This window comes from Typopeltis vanoorti, chromosome 17, assembly GCF_054136105.1.
Source record: "Typopeltis vanoorti isolate ZY-2024b chromosome 17, IOZ_Tvanoo_1.0, whole genome shotgun sequence".
NCBI classification, from domain to species: Eukaryota; Metazoa; Arthropoda; class Arachnida; order Uropygi; family Thelyphonidae; genus Typopeltis; species Typopeltis vanoorti.
Window position 1 is genome coordinate 98,314,884 of NC_143565.1, and position 19,015 is coordinate 98,333,898.

Consider the following 19,015-nt stretch of genomic DNA (forward strand, 5'->3'; position numbering starts at 1 on the left):
GGTGAGAGTGCTCATGAAGTAATTACGTGGATGGTTGCCAGCAGTGTGAGGACCTCTGATAAAAGGGTATATGTGGAACTACAAGGCTGGTGATTATGAAAAGCTCAGGAGACAGCTTGCAGATGTAGCATGGAATGAGGAGTTAGCTAGAAAAGAGATCACTGCAGCTTGTAGATAATTCTTGGATATTCAAGAACTATCTAGTAGAAGCAATGTCTAAATGTAATAAATTTTGTTTAATTCTTTATCCAAATGTAAGCAAATAAAGTTTGTGCCCGAGGTATCTTCAGAACAGAGGCAACTTGTGGTAAAGCTGGACCAACGTCTCATCACTCCTTGTCTTAGTATCTCCCATAATGCAAAACACATCTCCTTGCAGACATTTAGTGGGAAGGGCCGCTACCTTTCTGGTTTAGACCTTTATTGAATGTTCAAGTACAGGTCAAACTCCAAAAACTCAGCATTGTTTCCCCTCGGTAACACACTCACCCTGCCACTAAGATAGAACTCTCAGAACCGGTTGGCTCTACAGCAGGCTCACCCCACCACCGAGCAGAGCCGCTCATATCTCGAGGGGTAACAGCAACAGCTGTGCCTCAATTAGCTTCACAGGCTACAGCATTGCCATTCATTACCCCCCACCCACCCCAAGACCTGGGTGATAACAACAGCTGAGCCTCAGTTAAAATTTCATGGGCTACAGCATTGCCATTCATCACCCAAGCTTCCAACCGGTTTTGACCTTTATTGAGGTTTCATCAGTGGGAGCCAGACCCAGAGGTGCTGATACTAAGGTGGAGGCAATGGAGAAGTCATTTACCTATACGAGTTGCCAAAAGGTGTCTCACCTTATTATTAAAATTACTCTGGATTTAGAGAAGTTTTTTTCCCACTTGGTTAGACTATAATAAATGCACCTGAAGTATCTTCAGGACTGAGGCAACTCATGGTAAAGGTGAACCAAGCTCTCATCACTCCTTACCATGAGTTGCCTGTCCTGAAGATACTTCAGGTGCAAACTTTGTTTGCTTACACTTGGATAAAGGATTAAACTAAATTTATTATACTCTAACCAAGTGGGAAAAAAAACTTCCATCTTTCTCTAAATCCAGAGTAATTTTAATATTAAGGTGAAACACCTTTTGGCAACTCGTATAGTAAATATGACTTCTCCATTGCTTCCACCTTAGTATCACCACCTCTGGGTCTGGCTCCCACTGATGAGACCTCAATAAAGGTCAAAAGGTCTGGATAGTGGCCCTTTCCTTAATACATAGCATTATACATGTCTGCAAGGAGATGTGCTTTAAATTATGGGAGATACTAAGACAAGCAGTGATGAGAGCTTGGTCCACCTTTACCACAAGTTGCCTCAGTCCTGAAGATACTTCAGGCACAAACTTTGTTTGTTTACACTTGGATAAAGGATTAAACTAAATTTATTATAGTCTAACCAAGTGGGACTTCCAAATTCTAAAAAACTTCCAATGTCTAAATGTATTCCAAAGGTCAGAAGGTTAAATAAGGTAGGCATGAAATGGATGAATAAAGAGATTAAGTATGCGACAGAGAAAAAAGCGTTATGGAGGCAGCATAAGAGAATTCTTATAGATAAACTTATACATTGGTAATACATAACTCAAATTTTGGGTACTTGATATGCTCCAGGCACTGAAAGAGGAAGGAGCTGATCTTTGGTATAATGAATAAGGGTAGCAAATTTCTGGTGGGGCTTACCTCCTGGAATATGGTTTAACTAAAATCCATAAACCTAATATTGATTTGACCCTATCATCCCTTGCTAATTTTTACATGGAAAATTTTGAAAAACCAGCCATAGACAACCCCTCTCAAACCTTCTCTCTGGTTAAGATATATACGTGGTGTTCTCTATTTGGCCTCATGGCCTAGTCTACATCCAAGAATCCAGTTTATGATGCAAAAGGAAAATAGCAATAGTTTACTCTTACTAGGCACCTTAGTAACAAGCCTTATTAATGGTAACGTTTCCTTCGCTGTATGTATATATAGAAAAAAACTCACAGGCAGATGCATTCACAAACTCTCCCATCACCATCACCCCTTTCAACAATATGAAATTATTAAAACTCTAAACAATAGAGCCTATAATCTTTGTTCCAGCGAAAACTCGCTTCCAACTGGAAGTGAGTTTCCACAACAATAACGCCTTCCTACCCAATAGCTACAGTGATTATAGAATTTAAAAAAATACTAATCATTTATTATTTTTAATAAATGATTATTATTTCTCGGCCATCTCTTCAGAAGGATTTCAGAAATGCCATCAATATCCCTTGCATCTGTTGCACATCATAAAAATAGCTTGTATTGTTTTAAATAGTCTTTAAAACGGTCCAAGCTCTACACAGCTTTTAAGCCCCACCTGAAACTTGCTACCTTTATCTGTTCTACCAAAGATCTGCTTCTCCCCTCCCTCTCTCAGTGCCTGCAGTTTATAAAGCACCCTGTTCTTCGGATAGGCTTGGCAAATCAGCCACTATCCGTTTAGATGAAGGCAAATCTTAATGTACAATCACGACTATGGTCAATCTGACTTTTCAGACCATGTGGTTGGGCACAACTTGTGTTGCTCTCTTTACCATTTACACAGGGTTTTCTGAAAGAAAACCATGATCCACCAGAGTAAATTTAAAAAGGAAAGACTGTCTTTGGAATCTGCAACAGCACCCAGAAATCAACCTAATTTTAAAAAATATGGATGCATAAAACTTCCGAAAATTTGGGAAACAGTAATTGCCAGAGGTCCCAGTTTATATCCTAAGCCCCCTACAAGCATCCATAGAGAATGTACTATCTAGGTAGTACATTCTCTATGGTTACCCACGTGTTTCATTAACTATTGTGTATGTGTGCACGCATGTCACAAGTGTTATTGATATCCCTGAAGATTTTAGTTTCTAATCCTTTCCTAGTGCTGTCAATACCCCATTAAATCTCCAGCATGATCTGTGTCTGTTCTGTGATACATCCTTATGAAGTGCTCTCAACAGCTACAACCTATACTTCAAGAAGAATACCAACATATTCCTTAACCTTTGCATACACATGGCAGTGATGTGCTATAGGTTCTGCCTCTAGTGTGTGGATTCATATTAAATTATCATACATTTATCATAAAAATAAATATTTATTTTATTATTATGTGACACCTCCAGGGAGTCCAAAGACTCATTGAGGGAGAGTGTGCCAACAGTATCGAACGATTATCTCATTCCAACTACTAACCGCGACCAAAGTTGCTTAACTTTTTACAATCCATTAGTAGCAGAGGCTCTACCAATCGACCAACCTTTGCTAGCATCTCAGACTTAACAAAATGGTCCTGACAAACATTGGTCTGGAAATTTTGCACTTCTAAGATACAGGAGCATGGGTACTGAAAATATGCAACATAGGTAGGTGAAACCCGATAAATCATGATTATAAACAATCAGAATCACATGCAACATCAGCCTGTAGTTGCATTTAGTCTAATAGCGTGGTTCACATTTATTGAATCAGTTGATGTGCAATTTTATTGCATGCTAGTGGAAATGAACATGAAACATATTGGTTATACTAGATCTTTCAGCCTACACGGGAGATGACAAACAAATGGTAAAGAGAACAACACAAAATACTTTTAAGAAGCGAGGAAATACGTAATCAAGTAGAAGACACATTTTTCACCCTCTGTCCAAAAAGAAACCGAACTTTTCGAAAATAGAAGAAACTAGTGGCACCACCTGTAGTACCTTTTTCTTGTCGAAAGCGGAAACCTTCATTATTGTTCTATCAACTGTTTATGACATTTGTTTCATTAGAAACCGAGTGTTATAGCGCCAAGAGTGACAGTGTGTTTTGACGAACGGTCGGAAAATGAGTTTCAAACAGAGAGCTGCGATTGACTTTTGTGTTAAACTTGGTAAAAGTTTTACCGAAACGCATCAAAGGCTTCAAAAAGCATACAGTAAAGAATACGTATCGCGTACTCAAGTTTACGAGTGGTTAAAGCGATTTCAAAGTGGTCCTCAGGACGACGAAAAGCCGGGCTGTAGAAAAACTGAACTCAGCGAAGTTTACATCCAAAAAGTGCGTGATTTCATCAAAGAAAACCCGAAATCGTAATTGAGATTGATTGAAGATGAATTGGGGATTCCGAAATCAACTGTGCACAACATTTTGACCGAGAGTTTGAGCTTCGTAAATTAAATTCGCGATTTGTTCCCCACAAGTTGACCGACGACCAAAAATCGTGTCGAATTGAACACAGCAAGGACCTCATCAAAAGCGCTTGTAATGACCCAAACTTCCTTGAAACGATCGTTACTGGTGACAAAACGTGGTGTTTTGAGTATGAGCCAAAAGCAAAGTGCTGAGTGAAGACCACCAGAAGAGAGGCATTCGAAAAAAAGTCGCTTGGAGAAGTGAAAAGTAAAGACAATGCTGATTGTTTTCTACGATTCCAAGGGCATTATCCACAAAGAATTCGTTCGGCCTGGTCAAACTGTCAATGGTGAGTTTTACCATTTACCTCGAAGTTTTGAAGCGAATGATAGCGAGAATTAGTCGCGTACGGCATGAATATTGTGAAGACCGACCGTTCGTCAAAACACACTGTCACTCTTGGCACTATAACTCGGCTTCTGATGAAATAAATGTCATAAACAGTTGATTGACACAACACTAATGAAAAGTGCCGTTATCGACAACAAAAAGATGCAGCAGGTGGCGCCATTAGTTTCTTCTATTTGCGAAAAGTTTGGTTTCTTTTTGGACAGAGGGTGTAAATAACGCCTATAGCTCAGTGGATGTGGCGTCTACTGGTAGGTTTCGACATTGAAAAGGCCTTTGACTCAGTGAGTCATCATTACCTACATGAAGTCATCAAAACTGCAGGTTTTGGGAAAAAATTTCAGAATCTGATTTCAAATATTTACTTCACAGCAGAGTCTCGCCTAATCATAAACAAGAAACTGTCTGCACTGGTTAAAATTAAATGCTCCATCAGACAGGGAGACAGTCTCTCTATGATCCTCTTTGGTCTCGCCTTAGCGCCGGTGATACGAGAAATATCAAAGCATCCCGGCATAGCGGGCACTCACATAGGTGGTGAAGGAAAAACAAAAGTGCTCGCTATGCCGACGATGTAACACTAACCGTAACTACAGCCGACTCCTTCACACTCGCATACAACATACTCAAAAAATTTGAAAAAGCGTCAGTACTCAAAGTAAACCTGCAAAAATGCCATGCGATGTTCGTCGGCAGGCGGGTAAAAAGGCCTACCATGCCAAACGACATAAAAATAAACAAGCACCTACCACTTCTGGGGATCGTCATAGGGGAACAAATCCAACACAACACACAATGGGAGCTTGCACATAAAAAAAATAACCAAGAAAATTACACAGATGAGACACAGACAACTATTACTAACAAGTAAAGCTAAAATATGCAATCAATACTTACTGTCTAAGATATGGTACCTCATGAACATACCAACTACAACGGTCAAGAAGTAGACAGAATATACAGAGTGCGCAAAATTCATCTGGGGTTCCAAATACGAACCCATCAGAAGATCCACAATATTCCATGCCATTGAGGCGGGAGAATCGGCTTAATAAGCGTACACCTAAAAACTGTAAGTGCGAGAGAAAAAATCATAGATGAGCTTACACAGAGGAAGAAGCGTGGAGCGCATATGTAAATATTATATGCAGCAGATAATTCCGACAAAGTAATATGTTCCCTTCTGCATTCGAGTGGCAAAACACCAAGAATGTTCCACGAGATTGCGGAAGGTTACAACTTTATTAACAAATACATAGGAATAAACGAATTCTTGAAGATGAGACCTAAAGCAGCACACATCAAACTCACGCGCACAGTTATACCACCATCACAACACAGGGAGATTGAAAGAGGGACATTAAGACTATCAAACGCACTTAAAAAAGCTTTCAATCTGCCCATAAACCCAAAATTAAAAACATTTTACTACAAAGTACACCACGCTAGTTTGCCCACCAAAATATGGAGCACAGTGAAAGGGATCCCTCTCCAAGGCCCCGCCAGATGTCATTTTTCCTCCAACCAGAAACACTTTACCAGTTAATGATGTACTGTCTTTACACCTCCCGAATATGGAACACAGTTCAAACATTCATAAAACACAAAAGAACATACATTATACTGGTTAAACGAAGGTAACATTAACACAACTAAAGCAATCATCATTATAACAACTATGTACTTGATTTGGACATACAGATGCGACAAAATTTACGGAAGCGAAACAGGACCAGACATACTCAGGAAAATAAACAACATATTAAAAGAAGCAATCACAGATACCATAAACAGAAACAAAATAACAAAACACCAATGGCGGCAAATAGGTCTCATCTCAGAATTCGAAGAACAACTGCAAATCATAAAAATAAAGGACCCACCATAAATAAAAAAACATAAAACGAGTATTTATGATATGTAAAGTAACTACATGTGTATGTATAAATATGGTATATGTAAATAGCGCTTAACACTTCATGATAAGTTAATAATGTATAATCCAAACTATATTATCTGTATAATCCAAACTGTATATGTACAATGTACAATCCAAAATTTATATGTCAAGTCAAACATAAGTGTCTCCGAAAGAATAATTATATGTATTATAGGTAAAATAGTCATATGCATAGAAGACGTATTATATGTAAAGTAGTAATAGGTATATATGTATGTGTATGCATATGTGTGTATATGTACATACATGTATAAATATGTATATTTATATATGAATATTGTCAGATTAGTTAACAATATAAAATCAATTGTTGTATATTCTAAAACAAACCTTAAATAGGTTTAAGGAAAGGTGTCTCCTCACAAGAGATAACAACGTAGATCGAATCCCATATGTAATTGGAAATATACCACAAAAATATAGGAATTTCATTATAAAAAGGAAATATGATTTATGGAAATAGAAATGTGACTGGTTACTTAAATTCATGATACAGAATTACATGGATAGCAAAGTTATGTTACATTAAAAGAAAAATACTGCTCAACTCACGTAAAAAGGACTGTAGGAAGAAGCAGACACTGAGCAGATTATGATGTTAAAAAAAATAAGGAAAAATAAATTGTACATAATATATAAAAAAATAAGCTAACGGCTTTTTATTCCCATATATAGGGAGTAGGTGAGGCCGTTTTTAGCCCTATCTAACTTTTGGAGACTGAATGGGCAGTTCAATCTCCACTGGTACCCAATCAGAGGTAGCTGACTCAAGGCTATCACTATTTAAGAGGCACGCAGTGAAGAGTGACGGCTCAACAAGTGCCGCCATCTCTTGGTCCCTAACATTCGTATTTAATGTCTGAAATAATGTGGGTTCTATGGTCGATTTTCTTGAGTTTATGAGACGAAAAACCCGAGTTTACAGGAGAAAAAACCTGCTTGGCCGTGCCAGAGATCGACTAACTCGGGAACCGGTCGAAAAAAGGCTTAGAAAAATTGCCTCTAGTCGCCGACTAGACTCAAAACCAAGTCTTCCTTCGTGCGGCCAAGCGCCGTGGTATGCAAACACCACATTCACTGAGCTACATAGGCTCTTAATAATATATATATATATATTATTAAGATATCAAGAAATGTAAATCAAAATGCCAATTAGAATAAGCATTCTATGTACAAATGTATATATTGTAAATAGTTGTATATATATTTATTTTGATTGTACATAGATGCTTTAGTGTTAATAAAATATAATGGATGTGGCATTTGCACACCATGGCACTTGACTGCATGAAGGAAGACTGTTTCGAATCTAGTTGTCGACTAGAGGAAATTTTTCAAAGCTTTTTTTCAACCGGTTCCCGAGTTAGTCGATCTCTGGCAACGGACAAGCAGGTTCCTCCTCCCCCCCGGAAACTCTGGTTTTTCTTCCCGTAAAATGAAGAAAGTCCACCGTAGAACCCACATTATTTCAGACATTAAATATATTGTGGTAGAGTTAGGGACCACGAGATGGCGGCACTTGTTGAGCCGTCTCTCTTCACTGTGTGCCGCTTAATTAGTGATAGCTTTGGGCCAGCTATCTCTGATTGGCTGCCAGTGGAGATTGAACTGCGTACTCAATCTCCAAAAAGTTAGATAGGGCTAAACGGCCTCGCTTACTCCCTATGGGGAAATAACAAGGCATTAGCTGATTTTTTTTTTTTTGGAAAACTTTATTGGCATTCATTTCTAAAGGAAAGAAAAGTTTTGAGATGAGCTTAAAATATTTTGTAATCAATTCTAAGTTTCTAATTATAAAATAAATGTTTGGTACTTTCTGTTAGTTTACCGATTAGTAATTGGATCCATGGTGACAATTTTTTTTTTTGCTTAAAATCGTACAAAGTATCAACCGTGAACTTGAAAGAGGGTTTTTCTCCTTGAAACTCGGATTATTTGTCCTCAGAACAAAATTACCCCTTGAACATGCAGATCTACAAGTAGAATTACTTGTCCTTAAGCAAATGAAGCAGAGAAGGACGTCCTGGCTGCATTAATTCATCGTGATACCCTAATTCTATCTTCTGGGTGTTCCAGAAAGAAGTTGGCTAAGATAGGTGAAAAGAAAGAGCCTATTGCTGTTCCTTCCTCTTGTTTTTAAATTTTATCTTTCCATGTAAGTATCCGGATGTGATAGCAAATTTGAATAATTCCACAATATCGGATGGAAATTTTTGATTTAACAATTCTATTGTCTCCTTGTGAGGAATATTAGTGAAGAGTTTGAGTACTTGTAAACTCCAAGCTGCAGTCGTTTGTGATCGACACGTAGTAGACAGAGAATACGTAATTTGCGATTTTTTAAGAATATATTTACATGTGCAATGTTGAAAAGCTTCCTGTATTCATGTCAAATTGATTCACATCTACTGCTCGTTTACCTCTTCCTCTCTTCAACACGGAAATGTTTGATTTTGGACGAATTTTAATTTCATTTGCACAATAACCGAATTCAAAAGCAGTGGCGGCTCGTGGCTTGAAATTGTGGGGTGCTGAAACTTTCGAAATATACATACACATTGTAAGTACAGTGTATACGTGTTTAGATAAAATATCAAAATTATGGTAAAAATTTAAAAAAAAATTAAACATGAAAAAATATTGTTTATTATCGATAAAATTATAGTTTGGTATAATTCAAAATTACTTTAAAATAAAATCCATTACCATAACCCCAATAACGTTCTGAAATAAAAACTATAACAAATGTTATGTCTTTAATTGTAATGTCCAAATATTTAAAGAGACGGAGTATGATAAGCACTACGAACACTCTACTACTAGCGCAAACTGCATATAAACAATAGTGGAACTGCGCGACGAGCAGTGCCGCATTACGCTCATAGTTCGCATCTCATTATGACGTGATATGCTTGCGCGCGTTGCTACAAGATGGATTATTATTATTATTATTTTTTTTTTACAAAATAAGAGAATTGTATAGGATTGTTGATGATAAAATTAAATATTACAAGCAAATATAAATAAATTCATAACTACATTTATATATCAGAAAAATTGGGGGTGCTGCAGTTCCGCAGTGCCTATGCACGAGCTTCCCCTGTTCAAAAGGTCAAAAACAATATTTCAATTACTTTTACAGTGAATGGCGCTATTTTAATAGCTAGTGACATTTATAATCAATACAGGATAGTTCATTTTGCTCTGTGGGCTACCAAAAAGTTGATAGGTTTGAGGTTTGTAAAGCCATATGCGTGTTTAAATAAATATTTAGTATTAAAATTATTGCACTTTTTTTTCCTTTTTTTTTTTTTTTTTTTTTTTGCCGTAATAGGAACAAATTCGTCGGAAACGTTCGTTTCGAGCTTTTAAGAATACTGAATTCGCAAAATTAACAGGGAACGGATTTTTCATAAGATGCATTTGTATTTTTGCCAACCCTAAAAGTGATTTTTTATTATTATTCTGAGTTTATTTATTTGTTTGCTTGCTAAGTCTTTATTATTTTATGTACCACTGTTTACCTTATTTCTGAGTGCATGTTCATTTCCAGCAAAAAAAAAAAAAAAAAAAGCAACAAGTACGTAACATTTTCATGATTGTTTTCCCTTCAAGTAGCTCAATATTTACATTATATGTTCTCAATCAATGATCTGCAGAAGTACCACTGATCCAGTTCCGCCATTCCTCTTGTCAACAAGACAGTTAACTTTTTATATTTATTTGTATGCTTATTAAAAAGCCAGTCCGTGAAATTTTATTGCGTTACCTAGGTCAACTGTTGTTATACAGACATATTTTCTCCTGAAACCTGTTTGTGCTGAAAACTAGCTCTCTTGTGGTTCCGAATCTACTCTTTCAGAATAAAATGTTGCGATTCAGCTTTTATTTCAGTGAAGTTTATATTCGGATTGTGTGTGTTTGACACAGGTTCAACGCTGATGATCTACTGGAGCGTAAAGCATGCTGAATGTTTTAACCACATCGGGCGACAGGTTCCCATAAAACCAAAATCTTTTTTCTGGGATAAACAGTAAACGTGCATATTATTAAAATTAGGTCATGTTACTAGATCGGTTCCGTCAGTAAAGAAGCTGTAGAATCAAGCAACTGCAAAGATGCGAGCAGCGGTGATATGTGTACTTAAAAATCAACCATTTATGAATATTTTAAAGCAGAATCTCTAGGAATGTCTCCCATACAACCCCCCCCCCCTTTCTTTTATTATATAAATATCAGTGGCGGCTCGTGGCTTGAAATCGTGGGGTGTGCTGCAACTTTCGAAATATACATACACACTGTAAGTACAGTGTACACGAGTTTGGATAAAATATCAAAATTATGGTAAACATTTAAAAAAAAAAATTAAACATGAAAAAGTAGTGTTTATTATCGATAAAATTATACAGTTTAGTATAATTCAAAATTGCTTAAAAATTACTATAATAAATGTTATGTCTTTAATTGTAATGCTATCCAAATATTTAAAGAGACGAAGTAAACATGATAAGCTCTACGAACATTCTTCTATTGGCGCAAACTGCATATAAACAACAGTGGAACTGCGCGACGGACAGTGCCGCATTACGCTAATAGCTCGCATTTCATTATAACATGCATATGCTTGCGCGCGTAGCACTATGACACTGTGGTAAACACAGTGCTGCTAGCGTCCCTCGCCCTCCTAAGTGCTACAAGATGGATTTTTGTTATTTTTTATACAAAATAAGAGAATTGTTGATAAAATTAAATATTACAAGCAAATATAAATAAATTAATAAATATATTTATATATCGAAAAAAATTGGGAGTGCTGCAGTTCCGTAGTGCCTATGCACGAGCCGCCCCTGAAGCAAATGCAAAGGAGTTCGGTATTATAATAATCCAGTATTTATAATATTTATATTTATTATCTTCTTCTTTGAGTGCCATCTCCTATCGGAGGTCGGCGACCACCTTGGCAAATTTTGAGCGATTCTCAGCTATTCTGAGCAGTCTCTCAGAGTTCATACCAGTCCACTGTCTGATATCTGCCAGCCAAGATTTTCTTCGTCTTCCTTGTCCTCTTCTTCCATTTATCTTCCCTTTTATAATCAATTGAAGTATCTTATATTTTTCATTACGAAGTAGGTGACCAAGATATGCAGTTTTCCTTCTTTTTATGGTATCTAAAAGTTCACGTGATTTCCCCATTTGTTCCAGTACTTCCTGATTGGACGTTTTTGCTGTCCATGGGATTTTTAATATTCGTCTGTATAACCACATCTCAAAGGCTTCAAGTCCTTTTATTGATGTTATCTTCAAGGTCCAAGTTTCTGCACCGTACAGCAGTACAGACCATACATAGCATTTAACCATGCGTACTCTAAGCTCTAAGTTTAAACTGCGGTTACACAGTGTTGATTTCATCAAGAGAAAACTTTTTCTTGCCATTTCAATTCTAACTTTTATTTCCATTTCTGGATTGCAATCTTCATTTAACCAGCATCCGAGATATTTAAACTTTGCCACTCTTTCTATTTGTTTCCTATTTAAAGAAAGTGCTAAATTAAGAATTGGTTTCTTACTTATGACCATGAATTTAGTTTTAGTGATATTTATTTTTAATCCCATTTTTTCACTCTCTGCATTTATTAGTTCTAAAAGATTTTGAAGATCCTGAATACTGTCAGCCAGAAGAGCTGTATCATCGGCATATCGGATGTTACTGATGATTTCACCATTTACACTAATCTCTTCCTTTCTTCCTTCCAAGACTTTTTGAAATATGGCTTCTGAGTAGATGTTAAAAAGAAGAGGTGACAGCACACATCCTTGCCTTACTCCTCGTTTAATGTTAATGGAGTCTGTAATAATGTCATCAACTTGAACAGATACCTTTTGGTTCCAATATAAGTTTTCAATGATCCTGATGTCTTTACCATCTAATCCAATTCTTTTTAATAGTACAATCATTTTAGTATGTTGGACTATATTAAATGCTTTCTCGAAGTCGATGAAGCAAATGAATATTACCTTGTTTTGGTCAATACATTTTTGAAATAAGATCTGAGAACAGAAAAGGGCCTCTCTTGTTCCCAAGCCGTTTCTAAAGCCGAATTGGGTATCACTGATGGTGTCTTCACATTTTCTGTATATTCTTTTTTGAATTATTTTCAGAAACATTTTGAGAACGTGACTCATTAGGCTGATCATTCTATAGTCATTACAAGTTTTCGCATTTACTTTTTTAGGTAGCATGATGAAGGTCGACTGTAACCAGTCTTGAGGGATTATACCTGTATCGTAGATCTTATTAAATAGCTTTACTAATATGTTAATGTTGTCACCTTCTAATAACTTTACTATTTCTGCTTGTATTCTATCTGGTCCTAGGGCTTTACCATTTTTAGCTGAGTTTAATGCACATTCTACCTCTGATTTTAGAATGCATGGACCTTCCATATGTTCATAAGTATTTCTGGGTTCTGTCTGTTATCAGTAAAGAGTTCTTCTACATATTTCACCCATTCTTGTATTTTGTCATCCTTTTTGGATATAATTTCTCCCTTTTTGTTTCGAAGGATACAGAATTGTTTTTTCTTATATAAACCTGACGTCTCTTTCATCTTTTTGTGTAGATTAAAATTGTCATGTTTTTCCTGTATAATTTCTATTTCTTTACATTTTTCATTCATCCAGATTTTTTTTACTTTTTTGATCTTGTGCTTAATAATTTTCTGAACCTCTGTATATTTTGTTGGATTATGATTTTTATATGACTGCGTTGATCCATGAGAGAAAGAATTTCATCAGTCATCCAATCTATTTATTTCTATATTTATTATAATAACATAAATTGAAAAAAATCTCGAAAATAATAGAAATGATTCAGAAATAAAAATAAGGGGAAATATCTGGTTTTGACATTACGTGATTTTCTCCACATTATCTTTAACCCAATCGAAATTGTTGTGCTTCGGTGAACTTCTTATGCTGCAGTGACGAAGCAAGGATTATTATTACACTATTCATAATATGTTCCAACGAGTCAAGCTGTGTATTTATGCTAACAGCGACTCCATTTTGAACAATAGTAACTTAAACAACTGTAAAATAAAATGTTTTCTATGATGTATGAAATAGGATAGAGAGTGGTTTGTGCAGTGTGAAGTATCCTTGGCGATAAAGCCTTGGACTCTGTGGTGGTGTCATGTAACACTAATATCTGGAGGTTTTAATACGGCCTGAAAAAATTCCACTTTGAATTCGTGTAAATACTATTAAGAGTTTGTATTTCTTGTTGATTTTCATCCCTCTCCTCCCTGCAAAACAGGCAAACGTCCAGAACACACGCAATTCGACAAACGAAATATATTTAATAGGTTTAAGACTAATTGCCACATTCATTAAATTTTCGGAAGTTAGGTTTAGTAATGAGTTTTTTAATGAATTTTTATCGAAGCGTATGGCGAGCATAGCGCAGAAAAAAAAAAAAAAAAAAAAAACTCGAAATCTCTCAGAATGGATTTCGCGGCTTTATTTACTCCTGTTTTTAATTTCAGCGCAAAATAAATAATCTACAGTGGCTTTCATGAATAAATAATTCCAATGCTATAACTGATATTTCATAGAACAGCTATATTTCAGACTCCTGAACTGATAGAAAATCGTATTATCGAACAAACGAATAATAGTTCCAGAGGACTGTCAATTTCAGAATGGGATAATTCTAAAAATACAATTTTTGCTTTTATTCAAATTTGAGTAAATAAAAACAAACCTGCAAAAATGTATGATGTTTTTTTTTTGTTGTTGTTGTTGTTTTTTACGTTAACTACGAGAATACGAGCTTAGTTTGCTGGTGAAATACTTTAAAATTATTTTTATTTTATTTTAGCTTAGTTTTGACAGTGTATTCTTATGGCATAAGATCCACAGTATATCCACAATAATTACGAAAAACAAACAAATAAAAAAAATTAAAGGAGGAATATATTATTTTACCTTTAAGTTTTTTGGCGAAACATTTTGTATCGTAAAAAATTTGATTAAGACGTATTTTGGAGTATACTGGCCTAGTTTGCCTAGTGGATAAAGTACCCACTCTCCAGTCAACAAGATGCGGGTTCAAAACCCACTGTGGACATGGATGTTTGCGAAATTTCATCGCCCGGCGTGAACACACCACTGCCTCCGCTTATTGTAGGTTTATATTAGCTTGAAAAAGTTCCATGTTTAGTCTCTTGAGCAGAGTTTCTTAATTATGTAAAAATAAATTAAAATAATAATAATAATCCCTATAGTCTGCCTAAGCTGTATAGAGTTACAACCTTTCCCTGGTCGGATTCGATAAATAAATTGCCAAGAAATCGTGCAGACGTATGCCAGTAGGATTCAGTGGAATAAGTTGTTTTCTGTGACATTTGCTTTTAGCTATTTTTATTTTTGCAAAGGGAGTATATTTATTCCAAATTACTATCCCATATAACTTTCCAGATCGTGATAATCAGCACAGCTTTATTATTATTATTATTATTTTATGCTTCGTTTCTTCTCTGTTGGGGTTTACCGATGTGCTCAACCGTAAAATCTATATCTGCTTCATATCATATAGAGATTAAAGAAGTAGCGAAGCACAACTCAAGTCCTAAAGATGGATTGTGTTCTTGACCGAAAAAAAAGAAATTATGAAGATTTGAAACGCATTTAAACAAAATCGGTTTAAGATGTTTGTAAAACCTTCGAGTTAAAAAAAAAAAATGGAATTTGTTAATAGTTCTGATCATCAAAAAACAAGAGCAATTTGAAATTCGTGCTCAATATGAATTTCAGTGTTCTTAATTCGAATATTATTATTATTGATTATAGTGATTAATTATGTATAATAATTTGGCATTTGTAATCAATTCTTCATTTGTGAAATGGTTTAAATTGTGCATTGAAAGCTGTTCAACTGTAATCAGTTATGATCAGTTGTTCCGGTGTTTATCGTCTGTGGTCTTGTTATTAGTTTCATTCTATATGAAGGCGAGGTTGATCTTGGAAATTGGATTGTGTCCAAGGACATTTTAACCTATAGACGCACTGGGAGACCGCCAGTAATTCTTGCCAGCACCTCATCTAAATTCGATATTGATGCTAGAAGAAGCACATTTTCCAATATTCAAACAGTAATCGTAAAAAATAGTTTATGCGATGCGTACACAATATCAGTATTTCTGAACTTGAAGTTACTATTCCTGTGCCGTGTAGTAGGAACAATTAAGCCAATTCATCCTACCAAAAAAATAAAAATAAAATAAAATAAAACATATATATATATGAAAAAACTTATGGAGACAAAAACTGTATATTATTATACTGATATATATATATATAAAGTTTATTTTATTTTATGAATTAATTTTGTATATATTCTATTTACTCATATTTTATTTATTTTTTCACCAGAGGTCAGGCTAGGGTAAACGATTAACAGAACATTTAGATTCGTCTTACTTTTGTGTAGCATTATGTAGCTTGTGTCCTGTACATATGTATGTTTTCCTGATGATGACTTTAATACAGAGGACGAAACATCGTATATTATTTTCTTAAAGTAATTACTCCATCAGGTGTGTTTTCGTCTCCATAAGTTTCATTTTGAATCCTTTCATTATGAATTCATTATCCGTTTATTTATATCATAATCAACTGTTTACACTTTTCACTTAATAGTAACAAATTTGATGGGTAACTGATCTAACTCACAAAATGCCTTGTCATATATCTCCCTAAATTCATTCATCGATGTTGCATTGTAAAATAATAACGGATATAGGGATCGCATTTCCAAACATGTCTGGAAACCAAAAAAGTTTATATATTTTAATGTGAGAGGAGGAAACAAATTAGAAATTGATAGCACGATTAATATTTTTTAGATCGATTTTACTGATTAATTTTTATTTTTAAGAGGGATAAGAATAAGAAAATATATGTGTCGTAAATATGGATGGTTCGATATATACAGGTGGTACATAAACAGAAATATATGTTGCAGTAAGCTGAATAACTACTTTTAATGAAAAGGAAAGTTCAAGATTTTATAAGAAGATTGAATTGAGTTTAAGGGGTTGAACTATTCCAAAATATTGGAGAGTAAATTGGTAGCGACGGCAGACGCACCACTGAGATTTGTTTTCTTGTAATTGAATAAATCGATGTGATATACTTTTTTTTTAATTATAATACTTTTCAATTTGAAATTTCTTTATTTACAATTTTAATTTTCTTTATAAAATGTAGAATGTTTTTGCCTTCTAATATTCATTTATCCTTGAACTCTGTTCTGAATTTTTGAAAAAAATCCCCACTTCCAAACATGCATGTATTTACCAGTAATTCTTAAAAAATGATTACACTTAATTAGAAAAACATAAGTATATGCAGTCGTGGCCGAGTGGTTAAGGCGACGGACTAGAAATCCGTTGGGGTCTCCCCGCACAGGTTCGAATCCTGTCGGCTGCGAAGTTTCTTTTTTTGTTTGTTTGCCTAGAGACTTGTTTTGCACCAGTATACATCGCACGTATTCACAAGCCCAAGAAGATTTCGTCTAACAGTAAAACGTTATGTATGTTATTAAAACAGTACTAAACATAATATAAATAACAACCATCTGTTTTTTTTTTTTTTTTTCTTTTTTTTTTGGAAAAAAGAAAAAAAACCCTCCTTCCTAACGGATTTTAGGCCAGGTGGCCTATTCCGGTCTCATGCCTTCTCTTTCTTGGTTTTCCGATTCTTCTTTTTCCACTTATTTTATATCCGTATAATATTTATGGTAGTCTGGCGTTGTCCATTCACTTTAAATGTTCTATCCATTTTTGTTTTTACTGTCTTATGTAGTAATTAATTGGTTTTATATTCAGGAATTGTAAAATTTCTTCATTTGTCCATATCCAGTAAAGTTGGTATAACCAGCTGTTTTTCTGAGAAATTTCATTTCTGCTGTTTGAATTCGTTTGTCATTTTTCCTTTTTATGGTCCATGTTTCGCTTCCGTATAGCAGAGTTGGTTTTGACAAGACGTTATATTAAATGTCTGTGCAAAAAAAAATATTAAATGCAAAATATTAATACTAAAGTTAATAAAATAAACGGACACCGATCTGTTTTGACGTTATTCTAAAAGCTGTATTTGTGCCTAGGCATCAAATAATTAAAGTGTTCTTTAAGACAGTGTATAGTTTTAATTTAATAAAAAAATTGCAATTTATCATAAATGTATAACACGCTAAAATAATATATTTTGTCGTATATATGTCTAAATAAATTATTATTATTATATTTGTAAACGATAAAAGAGTGCCTTGAAATATAGTGCCTATGGATGTCAAACCATTTTTTAAATCAAGCTCATCTAATAGTTCGCCATTTTCAAGGTGTATACTTCAGATAGAAAATGAATTTTCAAGTAAACTTAAAAGAATTGATTACTTAAAAAGTCAATAGCCAGAGGAACTTTAGCACAGTAGAAGCAATCGTCTCGTATGCTTGCGTCATTGCATGACAGCCAAAGCTGAAGTAGACGTCGTAATTAACTAAATACCGGTTGGCATATCGCCAACTACGCTATAGTGTTGCCAAGCCCAAAGCAATATTCGCACTGATTAATCTGGCCTGTGGCCTTTAAAAATCAAGTCCACTTTCAGTAACCTCATGACAGCTGAGTGAAGAATAAAATATTAAAATTTGAAATCGAAGTTCATTTATACCTTATAAAGAAAATAATTAGATGAGATTATTTCAAGTATGACCCCGTGATAAGAAACAGTTTTTTTAAAGAAAGAATAATATCTCTATATCTTAACGACTCCATATCTTAAGGTATTAAGAATAACGAGTACTTAACTTGTCTTGGAATGAATAAATAATAATATTTATATTTATAGCAATAATAAGTCATGTCGGCACCTATGGTTCATGAAACAAACTTTATTATTGGTGGTGGCGTACTCAGTGCCCATAAAAATACTTATTAATAAAAATGCAAACACACAGCGTCTATGAGAACGAGATTAAAGAGGATACATGAAAGAGGAGCAATCTGTTAAGAAGATTACCTTCTAGGTACAATTCAGCATTCTTAATAATAGTTAAATATAAATTTAAATATTAAATATTTTATCAAAAAAAAATCAGCTAACGCCTTTTTATTCCCGTTTACGGGGAGTAGGCGAGGCCATTTAGCCCTATCTAACTTTTTATTTAAATAAAAATAATATTTAAGGTTTCGGCGGATTTGGAATTTATAAAGTGTCAGAAATTGAGTTGAAGTAATTTTTAGAATGAAATGACAAATTTTTGGAGACTTAAGATCCTATGACTCGAAGTGTTTAGGCCGGGATAGTCTAAATGAGAAATTCCCCTCATATTTCACCTCTTATTCACTAGTAATGGGATCAAAATGATTAGGCTGAAAAGAAATTAATCATAGGCA

General features: G+C 34.7%; 1 non-coding gene across 1 annotated transcript; it reads left to right on the forward strand.

Annotated features, from left to right (window-relative positions):
* Nucleotides 1–16,965: 16,965 nt before the first annotated feature.
* On the forward strand, nt 16,966–17,047 carry TRNAS-AGA (transfer RNA serine (anticodon AGA)). Its single transcript has one exon. It is a non-coding gene; the product is annotated as a tRNA-Ser (tRNA).
* The last annotated feature ends 1,968 nt before the right edge of the window (nt 17,048–19,015 follow it).